The following is a 27555-nucleotide window of genomic DNA, read 5'->3' on the forward strand; positions in this document are numbered from 1 at the left end:
CCACGCACCACCTTTGGCAGGGATTTGCCACACTGTCTTTCTCTGTGAGTGGATCAGTGAGTGGGTGCGTAAGTGTCTGAGTGGGTCTGAAAGTGGGTGTGTGAATCTATGAGTGGGTGTGTGAGTGGGCGCGTGAGTCTCTGAGTGCATCTATGACTGAATGAATGAGTGTATGAATAAGTGTGAATTTTTTGCATTTTTTTGGCTTATTCGCGTATTCATCGCAACCAATATTCGCAAATTCGTCAAAACATTACACAAGGGGCCTGCGCTGACCATCGCAATGTATTTGCGAATATCACGCATCGTAAAAAAAAAAAAAAGGGGGTTGGGAGCACACTGCCTCACATCCCAGCACTCTGTTTGCCCCAATGCATCTTGGTAAACGCAGTGCATAGTAACATTTGCTTCAGTGACACTCTTTAGTTTTTCACCCTTATTGGTGCAGCCAGTGCTGGCTATCTCTAGACACATGTTTCAGGACAGTTATCCTTCTTCAGTAGAGAGCAACACATTCTCTGGCGGTGCTAGAAATGCTGCCCAAAGTCTCCTCGGGTCTCTGTACCACTCACTGGGCGCAGGTGCATCAGCCAGAGCTTGTCAGCTCAATAGCTCATTTACCAAGTTGCAAAGAGGCGAACTGTGCTGGGATGTAAGGCAGTGTGCTCCCAACCTCCCTTCGCATTAAAAGGCTCCCTTGAGCCAGCAAGCTGATGAGCTTTAAAGATGCACCTCTGTGCCTGTGAGTGGTACTGCTACCCGAGAGGACTTTGGCAGCATTTCCAGCAACCCCAGATGAATTTTAGTTACTCTCTACTACTTCTGCTCTCCACTACTGAAGGACTAAACCCAGAAACACATGTCTAGAGATATACAGTAATGCCTGCACCAACTTGGGGGGAAAACCTTGGTTATTTTTTAAGTAAGCACTAATTGTGAACTGCATTTACCAGGATGCAAAGGAACGAACTGTGCTTGGATGTGAGGCGGTGTGCTCCCAACCGCTATTCTGTATCAAAGGTTCCCTTGACCCAGCAATTTGACGAGCTTTTGAGATGCACCTGTGTGCCTTGTGAGTGGTACTGTGACCTGAGAGGAATTTGGCAGCATTTCCAACAACTCCAGATGAATTTTCTTTGCTCTCTTCTGCTCTTTACCAATGAATGGCTAAACCTAGAAATACATGTCTGGAGATATACAGTAATATCTGCACCAGCTTTGGTGAAGTACTACAGCTAATTCTGAACTGCATTTACAAGGATGCAAATGGGTGAACTGTGCTGGGATGTGAGGCAGTGTGCTCCCAACCCTCCTTATGGGAAAATAAACGTTAAGGTCATAAATTGACCCACAAAGACTCCTATTTCACACCCCTGGAGTCAGGGTACCTCCACCCTGACCCCTTATGGCACTTATTTTTATTTTCTGCCCGGGGACTGTGTCGCACAGCATAAAATGGCGGCCGCAAATTTCTGCTCAGGTTGCGGCCAGCCAATCACAGCATTCCCGGTGGTGTGTGCATTCGCGACTAAGCTGTGATCACCTAAAAGTTTTTGCAAAGGAACCTCTGCCTTAGATATACAAATGTATTTTCCCTTTAATATTTCAAAAACTACTGAACGGATTTACACCAAATAACCAAAAGCACAATCTGCAGACAAAAACTAACTTTCTGCTAAATTTGGTGTAATTCCATCCAGAAGTTCAGGCTGTAGTCATATTCAAAACTCCTATGGGAATTAACATGGGAAACACATGTTTTTTGATCCCTCCCTTTTTCTCAACCCCCACTTGACGGCTCACCCTGAAACTTTCAATGTGCAACAAGAATCATCAGCACATGTTTTTTGGAAAATTCAGTGAAGATCTGTCAAAGAACGCCAAATATATAGGCAAGTCAAATAATGCTTTTACTATGGAAACATGGTCCTAACTATAACTACCTACTGGCGACCGCCGGTTGGATGGATATATATCTATATATTGTTAGCAAATTTTAATCACGGCCACTTAGGCGGAAATGGGATTAACTAAGATGAATATATATCTTATGACTATACTATCTTAGCTATAATACTATCATAGCTATTATATATATATATATATTCATTTTAGTTAATCCCATTTCCATCTAAGTGGGCGTGATAAAAATTTGCTAGCAATATTTGGCACTCTTGCAGAGGGACATTCCTGCCATTTGTCAGTGTATTTACTTTTTGGTCACATTGCACACAATGTATTTTGCTTCTGCCTATGTCATATCAGTCACAAACTAAAGGAGACTTTGTGTAGTAATAGATGAACACGTAGCTCTTCATCATTATTTAGGCCATACAGCTCTCTTGTCATATTTAGAACATATTTCAACTCAAATTGTCACAGCTGACATGTTCAATTAGCCCCTCTTTAATTTTTAGTGATTATGTGGATGGCATAATATCTCTTAGTCCTCCAGTCTTCAGGATGATTGCTCTTGTAATGTTTAGCTATTTCATATATTGAATCCTTGTACCGCATGGATCTGATAAATGTAAAAAATCTCTCTCTCAATGGGCCTATCGTGCTGCCAATATACTTCAATCAACATTGGCGCATTCCGAAATATAAATAACAAATTGTGAACCACATGTGGTCCTCATGTTGATCTTAATTATTTCGTCGTTTTTGTCTGTTAATTTCTTCATATACATATATATGTACATATATATATATATATTTTTTTTTACACTTTTACAGGCATTAGAGGACTGGTATTTGTTAAAACCTTTCAGTTTTCCTCTTTAGTAGTGGTAAAATGGCTTTTGATGAGTTTGTCTTCAAGCAAAAGTGCCCTCCTGAAGGTGATATTTTTCCCACTATTGGCCCATTTTTCTAATTGATGCCACTATTTTTGGAGTATTCGCCCGATAGTAAGTTGATATTACTCTTATCTGGACTTTTTCTTATTATCCTGTCTTGTTTTCAGTAGTGTCCAACGTCTCTAACATTGTTTTGCCTCCCTCTAATGTCTCATTTTCAATATCCTATTTTCAAGGATTGTTGCTCCACTTCACTGTTTCTTTGTTACACATCCTATTTATTTGAGCAGCTCCTTTTTATTCTTAAGAATTCACCACATGGAATACTCAACAATGATTTTAGATGGAAACCTGTGCCATGTTGAATACTGTTTGTTGATATCTCTTTTTTATCTAGGGTAGTTTCTATCTGTTGATTTTATAATGCATATTGTTGTGTCTAAGAAGTTCACTTTGTTTTTGTTTGCTCTACATGTGTATTTGTGACCCAGGCAGCGAAAATTCTACTCACTCACGGTACTTCGGTGAGTTGTATTTTACCAGGTTGAGCCATTTTGAGGATTTACTCGCCCTCGCCCCTTCTGGCGAGTTGACATAGAAGAGGTGTTCTGTTTAACCAAAAAGTGAAGAAGGCCTTTAAATCTTGTTATTGTCACATTTCCTCTGAGTTCAGAGACTGAGGTCAAAAGTCAGTTTGTCTTACAATTATTTTTCCTTCTGACTGCAGAGTTCTAGGATTTTGTCAGTTTTTCCTAACACAGAACATTTAAATAACTTCATTTCATCTGCACAAACATTTCAAAATATATTTCAGTAGTGGGAAAGCCTATTTGTACTTCTGTGCGATGAATTATGTTTTTTAAAGGGTGAAATCAGATCAGAACACTTTGCTTGGTGATGTGCAAAGAATAAATATGTTTTCTGAAACCAGATTTTCACAGATTTGGTAATACATTATATAGTTTTGTCAGTAAAGCTGCAAGTTTGTTGGAAGGAGTTTGAACATTTCTTTGAATATTTTGGTCTGTAAATGAGTGTGAGTGACCAAATGATGCTTTAGTAACATATTTATAAAAAATGAGTGTTTAAACATAAAACCTCCCGCCCTGGTAGCAATGCTATTAGTAAACTAAGAGGCAAGTAATAGATCATGTGTCCCATATTTGGGGGCTAAATCTTTTGTATGCATGGTGTAAATGTTTAGTCTATTTAATAAAACATAGAAGTTTTTTGTGCAGCAGAAATGCTGCTTTATGTGAGAATGACAAAAAAGGTAACTCTGTAAACTAAAATATTTGCCTAGGATGATACAATTTGAGACCCATTTACGGGTCAAGCACATTACAGTACATTACAGTTATGGTCGAGATTATACAAGTTACTTGCCCTGCAGGTCTAGTAACATTTTTATGATTTTTTGAGGCCTGGCGACCCATATCATTATTGTTCAAGACTGAAAAATAATCTTGAAATTTTATTTCAGATCCCTTCCAAATAATAAACGGATCTTCATTATATCTTATTTTCTCCAGCTATTGATCATTTTCTTAATCCCAATCTATCTCCTTCTCCCACCAGCCCATGGTGAGGTGGGCATAGCGGAGTAGAAATGAAATGCTCATTCCAACCCCACATTGTTGTTACTATAACTCATGGTTAAAAATGAATATATTGTTGGTAAGACACATTTGAATCATTTCAAGTAACATGTCTGTATGTTCCAATTCCTCTATATTTCATTGTTTAAAAAAAACATGGCAGCTCTGTACCCAGTTTCCTGTCAATTGTGGCTTGTAATTAGTCTTGTTGCTATCTTGTATCAGAGAAAATTCACAGTAGGTCTCTTGTAGTTAGAGTTATCTCAAGTAACTATAACTCATGCCCTCGTCATGCACTGCTAATTACTCCACAAATTACGGCATTCATGACATCTATGGTTTTGTACGTGTAAAATGTGATCCATGTAACCTTTGGCTTTTTAAGTGAATTTGTTTTTTAAATTCTATTTCCTATCTATAACGTCCCTGTAACCTTTGTTTTTTTCAGTGAATTTTTTTATGGTGTCTTTTTTGTAAAGTAATTGTCATTACTATATGTTAATCCAACCACCACCATTGCATGGCAGTAGTAGGGCCTGGCCCTATAACCACCCAACCATGCGCCACTCATGGTCTTTGGCCATGCGGTGGGGTTGGCTGCAAGGCCTGGCCTGCAGCCATTCTCTTTGGCCAACCCCCCATCCACCCAACCCCATGCTGTGCACACCCTTTGGCCATGTGAAACAGGAGCTGGCTGCAAGTCTGTGTGGCCCCTCTCCTAGCCGATTTCTGCCCCGGGAACCCCATACCCCAGGGCTCATTATAATTCCATTGGTGGGCATACCCCCCCCCCCCCAGCCGTTTCCGGCCCAGGGGACCCCATCCCCGAGGCCAGGCCTTCTAATATTTATTTTTTTGTTGTTGGGGGGGGGGGGGGGGGGAAGGCCCATCCTTCAGCCTAAACATTTTACTTTTGGGGGGGAGGGGTGGGGCGGAGACACACAGCACCGCTCCCCATGCCGATCTCGTCCCCAGGACCCCATCTCCCATGGCCCAGCCAGGTCATCTGGATGACCTCCAAGGCACCCAGTCAAAACGGTTGGGGACCACGGGGGGATCTTAAAGGTCCCTGCGATCCCAATCAGTTTCCTGCCTCCTGCGGGAGCCAGCATTGCTGTCAAAGAGAGGGAGCTGCTAAAGGTGCAGTCTGCTCTCTGTAAGAGCAATAGATTCCTCTGTTTCCTTGCCCACATGTCTGCAGGCAGGGAAACAAAGGAAACCTCAGCTCGCAGAAAGTGAGAGCTGTTTGACAGCCATCACTTTCTGCGAACGGAGTGTTTATTCTGACTTGACGGGAGCTGTCAGCACACACCAAGTCAGAGCAAGCAGCTATGTCCCGGGGTGGGCACCCTGACAGACCCCATGGCTGAGGGGGGCATTCTTAATGTATTTAGCCCCGGGGAGGTGGCAGTTCCCACTGCTGGGGCCCATGTGGCCCCCGCATACAGAATGTGTCTAGCTCCAGGAGGGGGCAGTTCCCAGGGCTCTAGGCGAGACCATAGGGCCTCCCCCACATAAAAAAAAAAACGTTTGCCCCGGGGAGGTGATGGTCCCAGGAGGGAGGGGGGGAGGAAGGTGGCAGTGTCCAGGGCTAATAGAGGCCCTAGGAGCGGGGCCCCTCTTTTTTAAAACCCCACTATGCCCCCGAGACCTGGCCCACCCGGGGGCTAATTAAAAGAAAAAGGCAGATAACGCCTATTTTATAGTTTTTTTTAAACATCCGAAAAATCTGTGGACCTGGATCTGTGGATTTTTCTGACATCTTAAAAAAATATGCCATGGAGGGGACCCCAGTACCAGGGCTAAGGGGTCAAGGTGTCCCTACTCTGGCCCCCCCGTTTTGTTTTTTTAAAACTTTTTTTCTGGGACTCGGCTGAAGCCTGTTGGAGTGTTGGCAGTAAATCAGATATCAGCACGGGGGCAGTTGGATATCTGGATCTAGATATTTATATTTTTTTAATCTTTAATATATTCAAAACTACTGAGCGAATTTACACCAAATTACAAAAAAACACAATCTGCACTACAAAATCTACCTCCCTATGGAAAAAGAAATGGTTAAAACGTGTTTTGGAATCGCCCTTTTTCATGGCTCCCGTTTGACGGATCATCGCCTAACGTTCAAGACAGCAGCTGAACCCAGTGAAGTATAAGCTGAGTGGGTCTGCAAGTGGATGCGTAAGGGTCTGAGTGGGTGTGTGATGGGAGAAAGATTGAAAAAGAGAAATTGAGAGAAAGAGAGATAGAGTTTTCAAGGCTTTGATGAATGATATAATTAGAATGAGATATTTCAGGACAAATTGAAAAGAAAAATCTATCTGTAAATTAAAAATTGTGAGATCATGCTTCAGTACGAACCTTAAACGTTTGAAGGCTATAAAAAATTAAAGAAGGAAAATGACCACGGACACACCTGGAGTAGAACCCTAAACTTTCAGTGTGAGGGTCTGTGACCTTAGCCTCTAGGCCAAATGTCACTCCTTATTGTGATGCTCTCTCTTTCATCCCATTATGGGATGGGATGGGGTGGGAGAGAGAGAGAGAGAGAGAGAGAGAGAGAGTGTAACAGGATTGCGGGGGGAGCCTCAAGGCCCCCACAATCCTAGCTGGCTCCCCGCATACTGGGGGAGCCGGCATTGCTCCCACAAGCAGGAAGATGCTTTAAAAGGCAGCTCCCTACTCGTGGGACAAATGTTTTTATCTGAGGCGTACAGGGAAACAGATGAAAACACCGATTTCTGTCAGCGGGATTTGTTTGACAGCTCCCACTGTCAGAAAGCCGACTTTGTTTGCACAGCTCCAAGCAAAAGCAAACAGCCATGTCCTGGGGGTGGGAACCCTGCAACAAAGCAGATGAGGGTGGTGGTACCCAGGGCCATTACTGACCCCACGTGTGGGGTCAACGAGCGTTGCACCGGGGAGGTGGTGGTCCCCAGGGCTTGGAGGTCCGCAACGGACCCCCATTACTCTTTTACTGTAGCCCAAGGGAGGTGGTGGTAGGCCGCCCGCATCATATTAGTTTAAAGCCCAGGAGGTGGTTGTCCCCAAGGCTGCACAGCCCCCTACCCCCTGGGGGAGCGACCCTTGACCCTCGGGTAGGTCGCTTCCCCGCTGCTGCAGCTCCACCTGCCCAGGCCCCTGCCACTGGTTTGTAGGTCTTAGGTTTTTACCTTTGCGCTTTGCTTCTGAATCTCTGTCTCTCCCCTGTTGTGCTCTGCTCCTGAATCTCCTCTTCTCTCCTGTTGTGCTTCTGATTTTCCTTTCCTCTCCTGTTGTGCTTCTGTTTTTTTCCTTTTCTCTCCTGTTGTGCTTCTGACTTTCCTTTCCTCTCCTGTTGTGCTTCTGGTTTTTCCTTTTCTCTCCTGTTGTGCTTCTGGTTTTTCCTTTTCTCTCCTGTTGTGCTTCTGGTTTTTCCTTTTCTCTCCTGTTGTGCTTCTGATTTTCCTTTTCTCTCCTGTTGTGCTTCTGATTTTCCTTTTCTCTCCCGCTTTCCCGCCGCTGCCTCCCGTGAGGCCCCCCCCCCTGCTCCCATTCGTTTGTCTTCCCTCCCGCCTCCCAGATGACCCCTCCTCCCCCCCCTTCCCTCTTATGGCGGTCTCTGCGTGGCAGAGACAGCGACCCTTGACCCTCGGGTAGGTCGCTTCCCCGCCGCTGCAGCTCCACCTGCCCAGGCCCCTGCCACTGGTTTGTAGGTCTTAGGTTTTTACCTTTGCGCTTTGCTCCTCTGAATCTCCTTCTCTCCCCTGTTGTGCTCTGCTCCTGAATCTCCTCTTCTCTCCTGTTGTGCTTCTGATTTTCCTTTCCTCTCCTGTTGTGCTTCTGGTTTTTCCTTTTCTCTCCTGTTGTGCTTCTGATTTTCCTTTTCTCTCCTGTTCAGCTTTCCCGGTCTCCCGCCTTCCCGTCGCTGCCTCCCGTGCAGCCCGCCCCCGCTCCCATTCGTTGTCCTCCCTCCCGCCTCCCAGCTGACCCCTCTTCCTCCCCTTCCCTCTTATGGCGGCCGCGCCAAAGGCAAGCCCGCCTGCGCCCGTCCGCGCCTTGACCGCGCCCAGCGCCAGAACCCCTGACCCCCACCGCACTCAAAACCCCCGTCTTAGATACGACGCCACCTCCCTCAACGCACTCAACCCCGGACGAACAGCCACCTGCTACCAAGCCAGCCCTAAATGCACTCATGGACCCTTCGCCTGTCAAGCCTGCAAGTATACCTTCCACCGAGCCTGCAGACCTTCCACCGGCCCTCTCACCAACAACCACCTCAAGTGCATCCTCCTCAACACACGCTCCATCCACAAGCACGTCATCGAATTATGGGACCTCCTGGACACAACAGCACCTGACGTCGCCTTCATCACAGAAACCTGGATGAACGCCTCCTCTGCTCCTGACATCGCCTTAGCCATCCCCGACGGCTACAAGATCGCCCGGCAGGACCGCATCAACCAAACCGGGGGAGGAATCGCCATCATCTACAGGAACTCCATCAACATCACGACCACCACCGAAGACACCCCCCTCGCCGCCGAACACATACACTTCCAGATCCACACCGACCCCAGAACCACCCTCAGAGGAACTCTCGTCTACAGGCCCCCGGGCCCACGCGCCCAATTCAGCGAAACCATCACAGACTTCATCAGCCCGCACGCCCTAGCCTCACCAGACTACATCCTCCTCGGGGACCTGAACTTCCACCTGGAGAAAAACAACGACAACAACACCGCCACCCTGCTCGACAACCTCGCCAACCTCGGTCTCAAGCAACTGGTGAACACCCCCACCCACACCGCTGGCCACACGCTCGACCCCATCTTTTCCGCCAGCAACCACATATCCTTCAGCCACTCCTCTGAACTACACTGGACCGACCACAGATGCGTCCACTTCACCTTCAAACGGGAGACCCACCACCATTGCACACAACAAATCCCCTGCACACCCTGGAGCAAAATCTCCACAGAGCAGCTCCTCTCAACTCTGAACCAAAACCCACCAGCCATCACCGCCGACAACAACAACGCAGCCCTCAGCCTCACACAATGGATCACCAACTGTGCCGAAAACCTCGCCCCACTTAAAAGCCACCCAAGCAGGACCAACATCAGGAACCACCCGTGGTTCACGGATGCCCTCAAAGAATCCAAGAAATCCTGCCGTACCCTCGAAAAAACCTGGCGCAGAGAACACACCGCAGAAAACATGTCAGCCCTCAAGACCGCCACCAGTGAACACCACCAGCTGATCCGCTCCACCAAAAGGGCATCATTCAAAGAGAGACTTGACAACAACACCCACAACAGCAAAGAACTCTTCAACATCGTCAAAGAGCTCTCCAACGCCAGTGCCAGCTCCAACACCATCACGCCCTCACAAGAACTCTGCAACTCCCTCGCTACTTTCTTCCTTCGAAAGATCGCAGACCTACACGACAGCTTCGGACCCCAGACCGCGCCGTCCACCACTGAACCAACAGCCCCCTCCACTACCCTCAACGCCTGGACCCCCATCAGCTCTGAAGAGACCAGAATCACCATGAACACCATCCACTCCGGCTCCCCCTCGGACCGTGCCCCCATTACATCTTCAACAAAGCCGACTCCATCTTCGCCCTCTATCTCCAGAGCATCATCAACAGCTCGTTCGCATCTGCCACCTTCCCCAAAAGCAGGAAACACGCGGAAGTCAGCGCTCTCCTGAAGAAACCCACGGCTGACCCCAACGACCTGAAGAACTTCCGCCCCATCTCTCTTCTCCCCTTCCCGCCAAGGTCAACAAGCAGCTGACCAACTTTCTTGAAGCTAACAACTCGCTCGACCCTTCCCAATCAGGTTTTCGAGCCAACCACAGCACGGAAACCGCCCTCATCGCAGTCACCGACGACATCAGAATTCTGATGGACAACGGAGAAACAGCCGCCCTCATCCTCCTGGACCTCTCGGCTGCCTTCGACACCGTGTGCCATCGCACCCTAATAACCTGCCTCTGCGCCACTGGAATCCTAGGACAGGCCCTTGACTGGATCATCTTGTTCCTCTCGGACCGAACCCAAAGAGTCTACCTCCTGCAGAACCCACCGAGATCATCTGCAGCATACCCAAAGGCTCATCGCTCAGCCCAACCCTCTTCAATATCTACATGAGCCCCCTCGCCGACATCGCTCGCAAACACTACATCAACATCATCTCCTACGCCGACGACACCCAGCTGATACTCTCCCCCACCTAAGACCCAACCACCGCCAAAACTAACCTACAGGAAGGAATGAAAGACGTCACGGAATGGATGAAGCTCAACCGCCTGAAGCTGAACTCAGACAAGACGGAGGTCCTCATCCTCGGACATTTCCCGTCCACCTGGGACGACTCCTGGTGGCCCACGGCTCTGGGCACCGCACCAACCCCCTCAGACCACGCACGCAACCTCGGATTCATCCTGGACCCCCTCCTCACTATGACCAAGCAAGTCAACATCGTCTCGTCTTCTTGCTTCCACACCCTTTGCATGCTCCGAAAAATCTTCCGATGGATCCCCACTGAAACCAGAAAGACAGTTACCCACGCCCTCGTCACAAGCAGCCTGGACTATGGAAACACACTATACGCAGGAACCACTGCAAAGCTACAGAATTGTCTTCAACGCATACAGAACGCCTCCGCACGCCTCATCCTCGACATACCGCGCCACAGCCACATATCCGCCCACCTGAAACACCTGCACGGGCTCCCCGTCAACAAGAGGATCACCTTCAGGCTCCTCACCCACGCACACAAAGCCCTCCACAACATGGGCCCCGAATACCTCAACGGATGCCTCTCGTTCTAGACACCCACCCGTCAGCTTCGCTCAGCCAGCCTCGCCACCGTCCCACGTATCCGCAGAACCACCGCTGGAGGTAAATCCTTCTCCCACCTGCAGCCAAAACATGGAACTCCCTCCCCGACCACCTAAGAACTACCCAGGACCATCTCGCCTTCAGGAAGCGCCTCAAGACATGGCTTTTTGAGCAGCAGTAACTCCCCCCTCCCTAGCACCTTGAGGCCCTTGCGGGTGAGTAGCGCGCTCTATAAATGCATTGATTGATTGATTGATTGCATCACACTAGTTTAAAGTCCCAGGGAGGTGGCAGTCCATGCGGTTGGGGGGTGCCGGGTGACCCTCCCCACATCCATTTCGATAAAAGCCCCAGAGAGGTGGTGGTCACTGAGGCTGTGGGGTTGGGAGGGATTGGCCAGGCCCACCTCCCATGCAAAATGTAATTGCCCCCACGAGCCGGGCCACCCAAGAGCCGTTTACAAAACAAGCACGGAAGCTCCTGTGCTTGTTTTTATTTTCAGTAGATCAGAATCGAAAATGTAAAAAAAAAAAAAAAAAATGCTTTTAAAGCCCAGCACCTGAGCTAAGGGGTCAGGTTGACTCTACCCCAGCCCTTTTCTTATTTTTTTAAAAACAAATTCTGGGATTCGGCTGAAGCCGAGTCCCAACATGGCTGCCAACACTTCCTTGCTGAAGTGTTGGCATCCAATCAGATCTCAGCACAAGACTGGGAGGGTTCACAAAGCCTTTGAGTCCTTATATATACAAATTTGTTTTTTCTTTAATTACTAAAAACCTACTGAATGGATTTACACCAAATAACAAAAAGGTCGCCTTCTGGCCCAAGAGTTACCTTTCTGCCAAATCTGGTGTAATTTTGTCTAGTGGTCCGGTTGCTATCGCTGTTCAAAATCCCTATGGAAAAATGAATGGGGAAAAATAGTCTTAGGCCCCACCCCTTTTTTTGGACCCTGCTTGAGGGATCACCCCAAAAGTTTCCAGACAGCAGCTGACATGAGCGTCATATTTTCCTGGAAAATGTCATGAAGGTTCATCAACCGGCGCCAAAGATACAGGCAAGTAAAAAACATGTTTTTTCTATAGAAACTAGGTCCTAACTAGAACTACTGAGTGGAGACAGCCATAGGTGATATATATACACCCCTAAATAACCTTTACCACCCAAAATCCATACCTACCCTAAACACCCCTTACCACCCAAAAACCCATACCCACCCTAAACACCCCTTACTACCCAAAACCCCATACCCACCCTAAACACCCCTTACTACCCAAAAACCCTTACCCACCCTAAATCCTAACAATGCCCTTGCCATACCACCCAAAAACCTACAAGCACCCTAAAACAACCTTTCTCTAATATATATATATATATATATATATAAATATATATATATATACAGGGAGTGCAGAATTATTAGGCAAATTAGTATTTTGACCACATCATCCTCTTTATGCATGTTGTCTTACTCCAAGCTGTATAGGCTCGAAAGCCTACTACCAATTAAGCATATTAGCTGATGTGCATCTCTGTAATGAGAAGGGGTGTGGTCTAATGACATCAACACCCTATATCAGGTGTGCATAATTATTAGGCAACTTAACAAAAAACAAATATATACCCATTTCAATTATTTATTATTACCAGTGAAACCAATATAACATCTCAACATTCACAAATATAAATTTCTGACATTCAAAAACAAAACAAAAACAAATCAGTGACCAATATAGCCACCTTTCTTTGCAAGGACACTCAAAAGCCTGCCATCCATGGATTCTGTCAGTGTTTTGATCTGTTCACCATCAACATTGCGTGCAGCAGCAACCACAGCCTCCCAGACACTGTTCAGAGAGGTGTACTGTTTTCCCTCCTTGTAAATCTCACATTTGATGATGGACCACAGGTTCTCAATGGGGTTCAGATCAGGTGAACAAGGAGGCCATGTCATTAGATTTCCTTCTTTTATACCCTTTCTTGCCAGCCACGCTGTGGAGTACTTGGACTCGTGTGATGGAGCATTGTCCTGCATGAAAATCATGTTTTTCTTGAAGGATGCAGACTTCTTCCTGTACCACTGCTTGAAGAAGGTGTCTTCCAGGAACTGGCAGTAGGACTGGGAGTTGAGCTTGACTCCATCCTCAACCCGAAAAGGCCCCACAAGCTCATCTTTGATGATACCAGCCCAAACCAGTACTCCACCTCCACCTTGCTGGCGTCTGAGTCGTTTACCAATCCAGCCACGGGCCCATCCATCTGGCCCATCAAGACTCACTCTCATTTCATCAGTCCATAAAACCTTCGAAAATCAGTCTTGAGATATTTCTTGGCCCAGTCTTGACGTTTCAGCTTGTGTGTCTTGTTCAGTGGTGGTCGTCTTTCAGCCTTTCTTACCTTGGCCATGTCTCTGAGTATTGCACACCTTGTGCTTTTGGGCACTCCAGTGATGTTGCAGCTCTGAAATATGGCCAAACTGGTGGCAAGTGGCATCGTGGCAGCTGCACGCTTGACTTTTCTCAGTTCATGGGCAGTTATTTTGCGCCTTGGTTTTTCCACACGCTTCTTGCAACCCTGTTGACTATTTTGAATAAAACGCTTGATTGTTCGATGATCACGCTTCAGAAGCTTTGCAATTTTAAGAGTGCTGCATCCCTCTGCAAGATATCTCACTATTTTTGACTTTTCTGAGCCTGTCAAGTCCTTCTTTTGACCCATTTTGCCAAAGGAAAGGAAGTTGCCTAATAATTATGCACACCTGATATAGGGTGTTGATGTCATTAGACCACACCCCTTCTCATTACAGAGATGCACATCAGCTAATATGCTTAATTGGTAGTAGGCTTTCGAGCCTATACAGCTTGGAGTAAGACAACATGCATAAAGAGGATGATGTGGTCAAAATACTCATTTGCCTAATAATTCTGCACTCCCTGTATATATATATATATATATATATATATATATATATATATATATATATATATATATATATATATATATATATTTATACACACACACATAAATATGCTACTTGGCATACTATACTGTCAACCTAATAAAAGACCCCTGACATAATGGAGTGTGTTAATTCTGTAAACTAAAACCAAACTTAATAAAAATTTCACGTACGCACTGTCTAGCACAACACATATTAAAGGTTTTAACTAATAAAATTAAAATGAACCTGAAGGATATTGTATGTGAAAAGTATTCAGATTTCATACAAACATTGTGGGAATACAACTGTCCAATCCTGAACTATCTGCTCCCATTCCCTAAGGATTGTTTCAATTGGGAACATTATGCTTCAGAAAATAATATTAGTATATCTAAGCTCTGTGAGCGGTCACTTGGCTAGTGTACGCATTTACACAGATTCTCGTACTGTATCCATGCACATGGATGTGTTATTTCATGTGTATGAATATACATGAGAGGGCACAATAGTGAATGCTTATGCAGATGACAAGATTCACCACATAAGGCCCTGAATAAAATATCTGTTAGGCCACTAGGTCCAAGGTCCTCAGTGAACCCACCTCAAAAACTCCTTAATGCTCGCTCCACCAGTCACTCTAGACATTGCTAGCTAAAAGTAGGTTTCTTCCTGTAGAACGATTGTCTGATCTTTCTAAAATGTTTTAAAGAAATACATGGGGCACAGAATATATAACACTCAACTTATTTCCCTTGTGCTTTTGATTTTATGACACAAGGCAGCATATCAAAGTTTAGAATAGGCTAAAGCACGAAGAATATGCATATGCCTAATGTGAGGAGGAGGGAAGCTTCTGTGTGCACAGAGAATCCCCTAATCTAATATCACACTAAACAATTTTCCTGACTTTAGGGGACACATATTAATGACCTGAGGGCTGCATCCTTTTGTGGTGACTCTGCGTTTTGAAACAGCCAAGCGTAGCCAGCCGTGAACATGCAGTGCGGAGACAAGCACAGGTAATGCAGCCCCCAAGGTGCATCTCCTGGACACAGGCGAGCTGGAAATGTCGGTGTCCCATGTTAATGATGCTCAAGGGAGCGGGGCAGTTGCGCCGGCTCATTGCTGGTTCATGAATGCTACAGTGACTGGTTTGACGTCCCGGGGAAGCCTCGGATCACCACAGAAACGCGGGAGCCGAGTTCCAACATTCTCCCAGCGCTGCAGTGTCTCAGTGACCCAAAGGGTTGGTGGCCTCGAACCGAGCTGACACACAATAGCGGCGACCTGGCAAGTAGGGAATGCAGGCGGTGCATGTCTCGCTATCTAAAGTTAATAAAATAAAAGAATTAACAGAGGGAGGGGTTTGGGAAACACGCTTGCTCATTAAATACCTGCAGCCACGAGGAATAGGTAAAGGGTGGAAGACAAACAAAACGAGGACAGCGCAAACACTGTGCAGCCAAAACATAAAAAAAAGTTCCCCAAAAGTGGAGGTAAAGAGTATTTGGGCCTCAGGCACTGATAAGAGCAAACACATGAGGAACAAGCATTGATAAATGCAGGAAATATACTACAGCCAACAGAAATGGAGGAAAAGTATGTGGCAAGCACAGGAACTATTGAAAAGAAGGGGGGCCGATGGAAGCCACTTTTACGAGATATATGAAAGAAAAGATGTCCTGATCTGCGTGTTACGGCGCACTTAATTCTCCGGTGGTGCTGGTTTGAGGCAGGCCAACCATATTTTCAAAAAACAAGATTCTCTTTCTGTTTTAGCAAGAGAAAACCGCACTCAGGATTCCTGTTTGTTTGTTTATGATCTCACTAATGTATTAAAAGTTAAGGTATTTTTGGCACAACGACAGAGTGCGGTTTTCTCTTGCTAAAACAGAAAGAGAATCTTGTTTTTTGAAAATATATATATATATAAACAATAGATTTCACAATTACAGTGCCAGCGTTGTGCAGGTGAAACCTAAAAAGGGATTATTCTGAGTAGTTTTAGCTTCACATCAAATTTATTGTAACTCTCTTCAGTATTTTCTTCTCAAGAGTCAAATTCTAAAGTGGTATAAAATAGAACATTATTTTTTGACACCCACCTTCTAACTCTCCTCCCTCAAAAAATATCTGCCTAAAACGAGAAAACTATCCAAGTTGAAAACCCTGTCTGCCAAATGCAGCTTTGTTCAAAGGCAACGACCTTTTTAGCATTTTTTCCAAAATTGCAGTCTGAAGAATGGATTTCAGGAACCAAAAAAAAAAAAAAAAAAACAGGTTTGTGATTTTGACCTGGCTGCTTCACCTAATTTAAATTTGGCACAGGTCCATCCTCCTGTTTTTGGCAACATGCAACGGAGTTTTTCTTAAGGAAATTAATACGGGAATATTAATTTCTCACACTTTTCTAATAACACCTGCATCCCTTGAAAAATGCACTTCAAATCTTTTGATAGTTTCGTACACTTTCATTGAATAGCAGCAAAATAACTACACAATATTTCATTCTCTAGTATCTAGCTAGAAAACTAGTGACCTCCATGTTTAACTGACTCTTTTCTAGGTGTGTCCTTTACATTTGGGACTTTTTTTGATGATGGAAAAGGCAAACCATGACCACCCCAACAGGAAAACATAACCCGGCCACAGAGGCTTTCTGCCTTTCCAAGACACAAAGTACAAGCACTGCAAATTGTGCATCTTGATTTACAAAAGGACATGAATTGGTAAAGTTCTTATATAGCTGTAAAGCAACGGTGCTCTTCACAACGTCTATCCGAATACATCTCTCTTGCATGAGGGGTTTTTCTCTTCAGGTAACATCCTGGGCTGGACTGCAATAGATCGCTTTAATTAAAAACAAGACGCGCCTTGAAAAAATGTTTTAACTTCCTTCCAGAAAAGGAGGACGGAAGGATCTCTCTGCATCTCCACTGGATGCAGTTCCAGTTCTTGGCTGCACATCAAATGAAAACTGATGGTAGGCCAGAACTGACAGCTCTCAAATTCTCTTTATCTTCACATCTGCCATCCCAAGACCGGTGCAGGTGGTGTTGAGAAGTCAGGCCCAATGGGCGGGGAAAGCCTGAGGAGAAGACATGCATTCTTCTCAGCAGCTTTCAAGAGGAGACTCTAGTGCAGGAAGGGCTGACAATACCCAGAACAACTACGTCAAAAGGAAACATCAATGTAGATATGACAATAATTCTCACAAAAACCTCAATCTGTCCATGGTAAACATTGTGCAGGTGGTATGGGATATAAGACACACCAATCAAGCTTGGAAGAAGCAGCATATGACTTTCTCTTTAATACCAATGATCACAGAGCCTGTGACAGGGCACTGGACGCATGCTTTTGTCTACAGCTTAATTTATCATTGGAGCGTTCCATATAACCTTTCCTTACGGCATGGTCCCAGAGCTGTGTCAACAGTGTAATGCTGTGATCTCTGCCCCATTAACCGTTTACCAGAACAATTCTACTGTTCCAGTGGAAGCAGAATGTATCAAAGACAGACACTTTTGCTGCCAGATCTCACTGTATATAGACATTCTCTTCGGTAATGTCAACTTCCTGAACTCAGCACATTCATTTCCACTAGCTTTTGTCCATGCCTTAATCCTTAACTTGTAGTTTTAGAATTTCCGTTATTGCTATGGGTTTAGAAATCACAGAAAGCCAAGTGCTGTAACTGAATGGTAAAGACCGATTAAAGCTTACATAGAAATATTGAGACTCTGCTAGCTGTCACCTCAAAGAAGCAAGACTTTTGAGTCTACTCCTCGATGACTCGCAATATCCTTACAGCATGCATTTAGGGGTGGGGAGGGCATTCTTTACTCCATATAGAGATGAATATTTACAAATGTATTCATTTATTTTTAACATTTATAGAGAGCACTATCACCAAGCTGGTATCCTGGCGCTGAGAGCTTAAGTCTGATCATATCAATTGCAGAGTGTAATGCATATATTCAGACATCCACGGTTACTTCGGAAAAAGCCAGGTCTTCAAGGCTTTCCTAGATTGCAGCAAGTCCGTGAACGACCTGAGAGTAGATGGCAACCTATTCCACATTTGAGCAGCCTTGACTGTAAAGGCTCGCCCATCCTGTCTTGCTTTATAGAACCTGGTTACACAAATAAGGTTGGCATCTGCTGAACACAGATGTCTCTCCAGTGTATCCTTTCAACCTGTTTTGCAATAGCACAATGTCTTTGCTTTGAAGGGCATTAAACATAAAACACATATACTTAAAATGTATCCTCCGTTCCACAGGGGGCCACTGGAGTTCCTTCAGGGTGTTGGATGCAGAGGCTCTTTGGGATCTATATAGTGCCAAACTGGCCACTGCTTCCTGGACTCTATATAATCTATTGATCAGGTAGTCCAGGTTCCAAGAAGTAGAGCATTATAATAGTCCAATCTGCTGAGTATAACAATGCGCACAATTAGAGACTTTGCATGAGCAGGGAGTACAGGTAAAAGCTTCCTAAGGCCGTGAAGCAGTGCAAAACAAACACCTGCAACTTTATTAACATGGCTCTCCAAAGACAATTTATCGTCAAATTTAACTCCAACATTGCGTACTGCGTCAGATGGATGCAGCGCCGCCTCAGTTGACAAAGACCAGAAATTAGGGGGTAATATAATGAGGATTTTGCTCACCGAACAGCAAAGAAATTCTGTTTTATCTGCATTCAACTTGGGGAGTTTTATATTCATTCACTGTATAATATCAGCTAGGCAGGTCTAAAAGATCTCTATTGTATCCTGCTATTTTTGAGAGACAAGATCAGCTGTATATCATCTGCACAGTTGACTAAACTGATATTATGAGTTTTTATTAAAGCAATTAATGACCTCACATAGATGTTGAGCAACACAGGGCTAATCGCAGAGCCCGGTGGGATCCCATGCTGAATGCCTTTGAAGTCAGAGCAGTAGGGGGGTGGAGCCACCACCTGACAACAAGCTTGAAGCTCGGATTTCATCCACTTCAGAACAGTGTCCCCAACACTCACTGAGGCTAACCAAGCCAGCAGGATGTGGTCAAAGGTGGCCAAAAAAATCGAGCTGGATCAACAATGTCGACAGGCCGCTATCGACCCTTATCCAGAGTTTGACCCTGGATATCAATAAAGCCAACTCTGCACCATGCCCAGGTCTAAAGCCAAACTGGTTTTCCTCTTAACAAAAGAGAGTGAGACTCCAAAAATTAAGACGATTTCCTGCTTACAGAGTTCCAGTCTTTTCACTGGAAAAGTGAGAAGTGATATAGGCTTACAGTTGCTTAGAACCAGGGGGTCTGCTGAGGGTTTTTTTCAGAAGGGGGGTAACTATGGCTCTCTTCCACAACCAAGATATCAAGCGTGATTCCAAGGACTGATTGCATAACTGCAGTGTAGGCAACATTCATTTATCTGCCCATTATTTTCTACTGCATAGATGCGGGAGGATCTAGAGGAGAGCTAGATGAAGTGGACATGGCAATAGTATGAAAGCTCTCCTCGGAGACTGGTTTGAAAAATTTAAACCTACATGTAGAGTTCTCAGAAGAGTCTGACCTATCAAATTTCTTAGAATCACAAGTCTCTGATATTTCTATTTTGGATGGGGACTCTATATCCATGGCAATACTTCCATTAGAATGTAAGTGGTCCAGCCCAGGAGCTATGGGCTGTGGAGGGCCTTCGATATCCTGCAAGATCTTGCTGATCTTCTTTTCGAAGAAGACCCCCAGATTATCACAAAGATCTTGCAAAGGTATTGCTTCCTGTTTTAAATACTGGCGATTAGATAAATCTCGAAAGATGTCAAAGACCTTTTTACCACTATTTGAAGCTGCTAAAATGATAGTAGCATAAAAAACAACTTTGATTTGGAAACCTCTCTATTATATTTATTAAGAGCAATGTTTAGACATTGTCTATTCCTCTGTATACCGCCAACACCATTTTCTTTCCAATTTCCTGTGCACTAGTTTTGCAGCTTTAGCGAGTCACTGTACCAGGGGCCGTTTGGTCAGTAACGAGATTTCAAATTAGTAAGAGGGATCTCTTTATCTAATGTTGCTAAAACCTCCTCTTCATGTAGTTGGTTTCTACTAAATTGTAATGGTCAAATGAGGTAGAGAGGTTAAAACAGGTCCATATAAAGGCCTGTGAAGTCAGTGCCATGCCCTTCCCTTTCCTATATGAATAGCAAATGTCTTGGGGGGGGGGGGGGGTGGGTTCCAGCATATATAAGTAAAAGGATATTAACGCATGATCACTCCAACATAAAGGAGTGATCTCTTTAACAGAGCTCAGACCATCGGGGGCAAAATTAAGATGCAGTGTATGGCCCCCCAATGGGTGGGTCCGTGCACCAGTTGATGAAGGACATGAATTTCACAGGAACTCTGCAGTTTCTTAAAAGGGGCAAGAGGTCCTCCCCACAGATTGAAATACCCTAAGAAAGAAACAGTTAGAATGGGTAAGAGCCATATTAGATTAGGCTTCTATAAAACATTGAAGATGTACATTCGGGGAGCCTGGTGTTCTGTAGCACAGAGTCCCTGAAAAAGCATTATCACTCCCAGATTTCAAAGAGAAACCAAGCACTTCTATGCCTTCTAGTTCATCAAATGAGACAGTGGAAAATATCCACTTTTCATTGTAAATAATGGCAACTCCTCCACCCTTCTTGTTTATGCGGGGTTTATGGAGGGCTTTAAAGCCCAAGGGTCTATTCTTTCCCATGTCTACTGCTGATTCAGTGTTGGCATGTTTCTGTTATAAAAAGAAAGTTCAAAGTGGCAGGTATGCTAGTATCATGATGAGGCGATGACCTAGGCGCTATTTCTACGGTAGTGGGCAACTGAAAAATATGAGGCTGCTTACCAATTTGCAGCAGTTATTCCCTTGTATACCCGACTGAAGGCTGACGTAAAACTAATGACCTCATGCATCTCAGTAATGCAACCAGCAGCATGGCTGGTCATGTTCGTGGTCGGTGTGCGGATGGGTGCAGATGGGCTTGTCAGCAGCGTGCCCCCTGGGTGGTCGTGTCAGCCTGCGATTGAAGTAGTTACCACGAAAGAGAAGCTAGACATCTTTATCATGAGGAGAGTATGAAGATGGTGTTTCTTCACAGTTTACTGCAATGTGGCTACATTATCTGCAAATGTGAATATGGTGACAGTGGTGTTGTTGACTTAAGGCACATCTGCTTTGACACAGAGCAAATCATTTGTAGCACAGTTTGTATGAGTTTAGTGACAAAAAATGATTGCACATTAGTGTTAATGTCAGATCTAAAAGATGCTTTTAAATCAGAAATTATTCTTTTTAGACGGCAGGAGTGTGGAAAGCATGTGATATAGAGACACACATGCAGCAAACATTATGCTTTTAATGGCAAACTAAGTTAATCAACCAGAAAGGAATAGTTTCCTAAACAATTTGAAACTGATATACTACAAGGATAGTGAACTACACACTAAAGGAAATGGATATTGGACAACACACTAAAGGAAATTTAAAAATGGGCATAATATGAACCATGTGCAAAGGTCCAGGAATTACTCCCCACCCTACAAGTTGGCAAAATTGAGGAAAAACACTAAGACTCCGCTTGTAATCTGCCTTATAAAGATTATCCTCTGACAAGTAATCTTGAGCAAGCCATATTAACTAGCCAAAAAATCATCCTGACCAGGGTTATGATTATTTTTCTGACTAAAGCCTTGGCTTACTGTCTAACTCGACAACCAGACAGGATCAAGAGGGCACGAGTGACTCTAGCTGACACACCATTTAGCAGGGACAGCAAACCACTCGCACTCTGTGCACAGTCTACTCAACTAGATCAGTTCCCCCTTTGGAGCAGAGTAAGTTCCATAAAAATATCATTGACTGTTTGTTTTAAAGGCAAACAGTCTGTGCTTTGTGTGCACTCATATGTCATTCTGATTTTTATCCAATTCCTGCAGAATAATAAATAAAAGACTGCCTGGAATCATGTGGGCATTACTGTGACTTTTTCATCTTTTCCCACAAGAAAACACCGATTTCTATAGAATTCTATATCAATGGTCAACCTCACTGACTCATTCAACAGATATTTGTACCCATATTTCCTTGGTCAGTTTTCTACGGAGTTTATGTGGTAATTAGCTAACAAATACTTCCTTTTGTTAACTTGGTTTAAAAGTTGTATTTGATATTTTTTTTAAACTCAGGGTTGTCTAATGTAGGTCCAGGAAGGACAGGTTCCTGCCTGATTTTCAGGAAAGGCTACAAAAAAAGATTTATTTATAGATAGATAAATGCATTATTTATTAGTAGGACCTAAAATTGTTTGGAGCGTTTTTGAGGCAAGTAAAGAAGTATTGAGCTCAGCTCAAAATATCTAAGGGAAAAAAAGGATACTTTGAAGAGACCTTCGGTTTGCCTCTGTGTATTTTTGAAATGGTAAGGTGGGAGCTGTAAAGACAGCATTTCCCAAAACATGGTGGCACAACTCTGTGATCCCACAATGCTTCATTTGTTCCTGAAGTTACCCCTGTATTTTTCTTTTTGATCACAGTGTTAAGGGCCATTAAGCCCTGGAGGCTCGCCTAACCACAGATGGGTGCACCTCACGTTCAATCAAGTTTGTGGCCCTTAGGCGCTTAACTCTTCATTGGTCACTCTACCATGTAGTCTCACTGGGAAAACAACCTTTCTGCTAATGTCCTGATTAGTGACAGCTGATGATGGATTTTAGGGTCTTTGAGTGCCTACAGGAGAGTTTAAGTTCAGCTCCTTCGGCAGACTGGGATCTCTTCCCGTTTATTTATTTGTTTAAAGTAATGAGAGGTTTGAAAACATTAGGTGCAGTCATCACTGACCCACCCCTTGCAAACATCTGCATGAGTGAATTACAATACAGGGCTTCTCAAACATTACCTATGTATGATGATTTAATATTACCCATAACTATCTGTGTATATTTACCTTGATGTAAAATGGTATTTAGTAGATGAAGCCCACGGACTCCTCACAGAGTGCAATTGATCTTCCATGTCCTTGTGCTCTATCTTTGGATAGGAGCCTGCCTAGTGTGAATCCACATTTTCCCATAAAGGTAGCCTCTAGCAGGCTACCCTGTACGCGGGTAGGGACATGTGCACTACATTCTAGAGAGATGATTTACTGGAATTCATCCGCGAGGAAGGAAAGACTGACCTATCCTGTTTTGCAGTACATTTGAATTGCATGTTTGCAATAGACAATGACAGACAGTGGGCCTCTGTCTGATTGCCTGATTTTGGAATTATAAACTGGAGCTGCCCCAGAGCTCAATAATGACCTCTTGAACTTGTGTCAATCCTTATTACTGCGTTGGATCTAAGTGTGAAGTCAGTGTGATTCCCACTTTTTTTTAATTTATTTTTTACTATGAGTAAGCACGGAGCCCTGCTGAAACTCTGCTTGCTTATCATGCTGTTGCTTACCTCGTAACAATAGCCCCCGCAACCTCCGTGGTGAGGGGTGCCCCAGAGTTCCAGGGAGTCACCTCAGCAGCACACAGTTAAACATGGCTGGCACTGTGCACGAGCGGTGGGCCCCTGACCTGATAGCTCTTGTTAACTAGGTCAGGGGCGGGAGGATTTAGGGGTTGGGGTGGGGGGGGGGGGGGAGAGTGGCCCATATGTACTTTGCAGGTGGGGCACTCTAAAGTTTTGTTACGCCGCTGTTTAGAGTGGCTTCTGCATCTTCTATTGCCATCTTGTTAATTTGATTACCAGTTTATTAACTACTGTTTTCATTGCAAGATTAGCAGCTAATTGAAGCATTACTGTGTCAATTTGTGTATTGTGTTATCTAAGCTTCTTGTTTACTCCTTATATTGTATTGTAAATATAAATGATTTACTTAATGGATCATTAAACGTTCTGTGTACCACACAACCTGGGCTTAATAGTCAGACACACTCCATTGCAGCTGTAGTATTTGTGATAGTGCAACTAGACTCGCTACACATAGCTGTCGTGAGTGAAGCCGAAAGTGCTCATCCACATCTACTCAAAGAGTTAAAGAGGCTTAGGCCAGACACATTTTGCTGCAGACTTTCTGTTCCATACTAGCTACCACGCACTTGCAGCTGTCTCCCTTTGGGAGTAGTCCTTGCCCTCTGAGCTTAGGACAACAGTCTGAGAGGCACCTATCCATAGCACTTGTTATAACGTTTGGCCACTGCCAGTGCTTAATTTGAAAAAGAGAAAGCGCTAAAGCTCACATTTTATTCAGAAGCCTGCAGTTGGTGCTACTAAAGATTGGGTTGTCAAATACCAAAACTACAGTACTGATTCCATCTCATGCCTCTTTCACCCATCAGAAATCCCTGCCTCTTTATCTCAATCTTGAAAGTTCTTTTTTTACCTCTGCTTCCCATCTTTGTTACTGCTTTCTGTCTTTCTCATCGTCCTTCTTCCCCCTTTTGTGGGCTCAAATTAAGCACTGCTACCCACCACCCTTTGGCTACCACTCTGGTTTCTTACGCATGTGCTCCAAAGATTTTCCTACTATGTGTAGTGTCTTGCACATTTTACACCAATACTCTTTTGGCTCAGAAAGGCCTTCGAAGCAGTGTGACATTAATGCTAGAATAGAATGTAATAAAAGCTTGCCTTAGAATGTTGGAATTCACAGGTACACACAGAGGAATAAAGAGTGTGATTTACAGCTGTGTGTGTGGTGTGGTCATTGGTGGGTACCCAGGCTGGGGAGGACGCTACAATTAGTGACAAGATAAGGGATAAATAATCCAAAGAAGAACAGTGCTCTCCCCGAGAGTTTGCCATGGTCCAAGCAGACTGCTTGTGTATGCCACGTGTGCCTTTGTTGAAGTGCAGAGTCGATGGTTTGCATATGTGGAGTCAAAGTACAACTCCAGCCAGCGTGAAGCAGCTGAAGATAAAGAAAGCATCACTGAGAAGTCTACGCATTGGTGCTCAAGAAGTTACGACCAAGACCATTAATAAAAGATACTAAGCTACCACGGAAAATAAAGCTATACACGGTGCGAAACGTTAATGATAGAGGCGGATACAACCAGGTTTACAGGCGCTGAAGCGCTGCAGGCTAGAGATGAACCAGGTGTCACAAAATGCAACTGATGTGTAGAAAGGAGGAAATAAATAACTTACTGAGCCCGCTACAGAGAGTAATCGCGCCACAGCATTCAACGGAGTGGCTCATGGAGAAGTGTTCAGGGTTGTGCTTACAGAGCAGTCCATCCCCGAAACAGCTGCCCACCAACAGAGGTTGTTGTTGATGCTTGTCCAGTCGGGTTAGTTGCTATTCTTGCACAGCATAGTGGACGACAAAATGCCCAACGGCATATTGTGGCCTATGCTAGTAGAAGTCTGTCCCAAACACAATGTGCTTACTCACAACTGAGAAAGAAAGTTTTGCCACAGTATGGGCTTGTGAACAGTTCCATGCATTCATGTATGGAATGCCTTTCACGCTGGTAACGGATCATCAAGCTCTACTGACTATCTTCGGCAATCTAAAAGCCAAAAGGCATACTCGCATGGAACGCTGGGGACACCGAAGAATATAAGTTATACAATTGTGCATCGTCCAAGAAAGAATCCTAATCGTGCTGATCACTTTTGGAGAGTGCCTTTACAACGTCATGGTACTCCATCCAAGGAGGCTGAGGACTACGTTAATGTCTTGGTCAAGTACATTAGCTGCCCTTTAGTTAGCCCAGATATTATCACTGCCACGAGCCATGATAGTGACATGCTGAATTTGAAGGACATAATTACACATCAGTCATCGAACAGACACTCTCAACCTCTCACCCATGACTGTGAATATCAAAAATACAAGAATGTCAAGAATAAACTGTCCATAACTCAAGAAGGATTAATACTATGAGGGTCAAGAATCCTGATTCCGGAGAGCCTACGACAGAAAGTAACTGAAGTTGCTCACAAAGGGCATCGTGATATCATTGTCTCTGAGGCAGAGTTTGGTTTCCATAGCTCCCAAAACTCAAAGCCTGTCATATATGCCACTTCCTTTCTACCAATGTAACTCAGCATGCAATGAACATGTCAGAACTCCCCAAGCAAGCATGTGAGAGATTAGCTATCAACTTCTTTGGTCCACTAGACAATGGACATCAACTGATGGTTACAGTTGATGAATACTCACAGTTCCCGTTAGTTGAAGATATCTCATCTATAACTATGAGTGAATTTCCTTGTTTTCAAATCTTGAGTTACCCGAGCTTTCAACAACCAGAATAGCTTCAAAGCTAAATACTGTGTATTTTAATGCTTGCAGGTATAACTAATCTTCTTTCCAGAAAAAATAAACAACATTAACATTTTTCTGTGCAGTATAAAAAAATACTCACAACATTCCATTCCGGAAAGGTCTGATCATTTCCTGGGAGGATTTGCATCAATGTGCACCTTCAAGAAAATAGGAAAATGGGAAAATGCAAAATTTTAGAACCAGAAACCCATTTATTCTTATCCATACCTATTTTATATGTCTTAATTTATCACAGTTACAGTAAGCATATGAATACTATATAAAGAATCTTGGAATGGATCAAATTAATTGCTGAGCTCAGTGGAAAAAGCATTGTTAATTACAGATTATTGAAACACCAATTGTTTGGTGTTACAACATTTATCTAGATAAAATAATTTCATCCACAAATTATTTTCCCATGCGGATTTCTAGCTTTGTTTCCAAAACGTTCATGTTTTGCAGATATATGGACCCTCTCAATCAGTGGCTTCCTTTAGCTAGAACTTGTGAAACGCATAGGAGCTTAAAAAAACTAATTACTATCGGGGATCACTGCGGAAGTAATGTGGACATGGGGCAAAACTGCATCACTGCTGGGGCAAATATGCTTCTGGTGGAACACAACAGTTTCTGCTAGTCGCTTGACAGGATATTCAACAGACAATAGTCAATAAAAATACCACCACAACTGAAAATTTACAATAGCTGGAAATAAATAGAAATCAAGTGATGGCAAAGGTTTTTACACACAATACGCACACAGACACACACACACACAAATATTCACTTAAAAACCAAAAGTTATAGGCATGCATTTTAAACGTACAAAGCCAAAGGAATTCACCAGTTAGAGTTATTCTTCAAGTAACTATAACTCGTTCCCCAAGGTGACTATAACTCATGCCTCCGCCTTAGACAGTTTATTTTTACAGCAAATGTTACAGTGATATTATCAATGATGTTATAAAAGATGCTGTAATAAAACTCACAAATGAGTTATTGTAAAACTTTATGCCATTTTTGCAATTTGGGGAATTTCATATATTGTTAAGTCTGACAATGGCCCATCATTTAACA

The 27555-nt window shown here is 44.1% G+C and overlaps 1 protein-coding gene across 3 annotated transcripts in view; it reads right to left on the reverse strand.

Moving 5' to 3' along the window:
- Positions 1–27555, reverse strand: part of ASPHD2 (aspartate beta-hydroxylase domain containing 2) — a 276383-nt gene that overhangs the window by 42687 nt on the left and 206141 nt on the right. For all 3 annotated transcript variants that reach the window (XM_069214695.1, XM_069214698.1, XM_069214697.1), the window contains one exon: positions 26576–26633. The gene's annotated coding sequence lies outside the window, so the exon portion shown is untranslated. The remainder of the gene's footprint in view (positions 1–26575; positions 26634–27555) is intronic.

Source organism: Pleurodeles waltl, chromosome 11, assembly GCF_031143425.1.
Source record: "Pleurodeles waltl isolate 20211129_DDA chromosome 11, aPleWal1.hap1.20221129, whole genome shotgun sequence".
NCBI classification, from domain to species: domain Eukaryota; kingdom Metazoa; phylum Chordata; class Amphibia; order Caudata; family Salamandridae; genus Pleurodeles; species Pleurodeles waltl.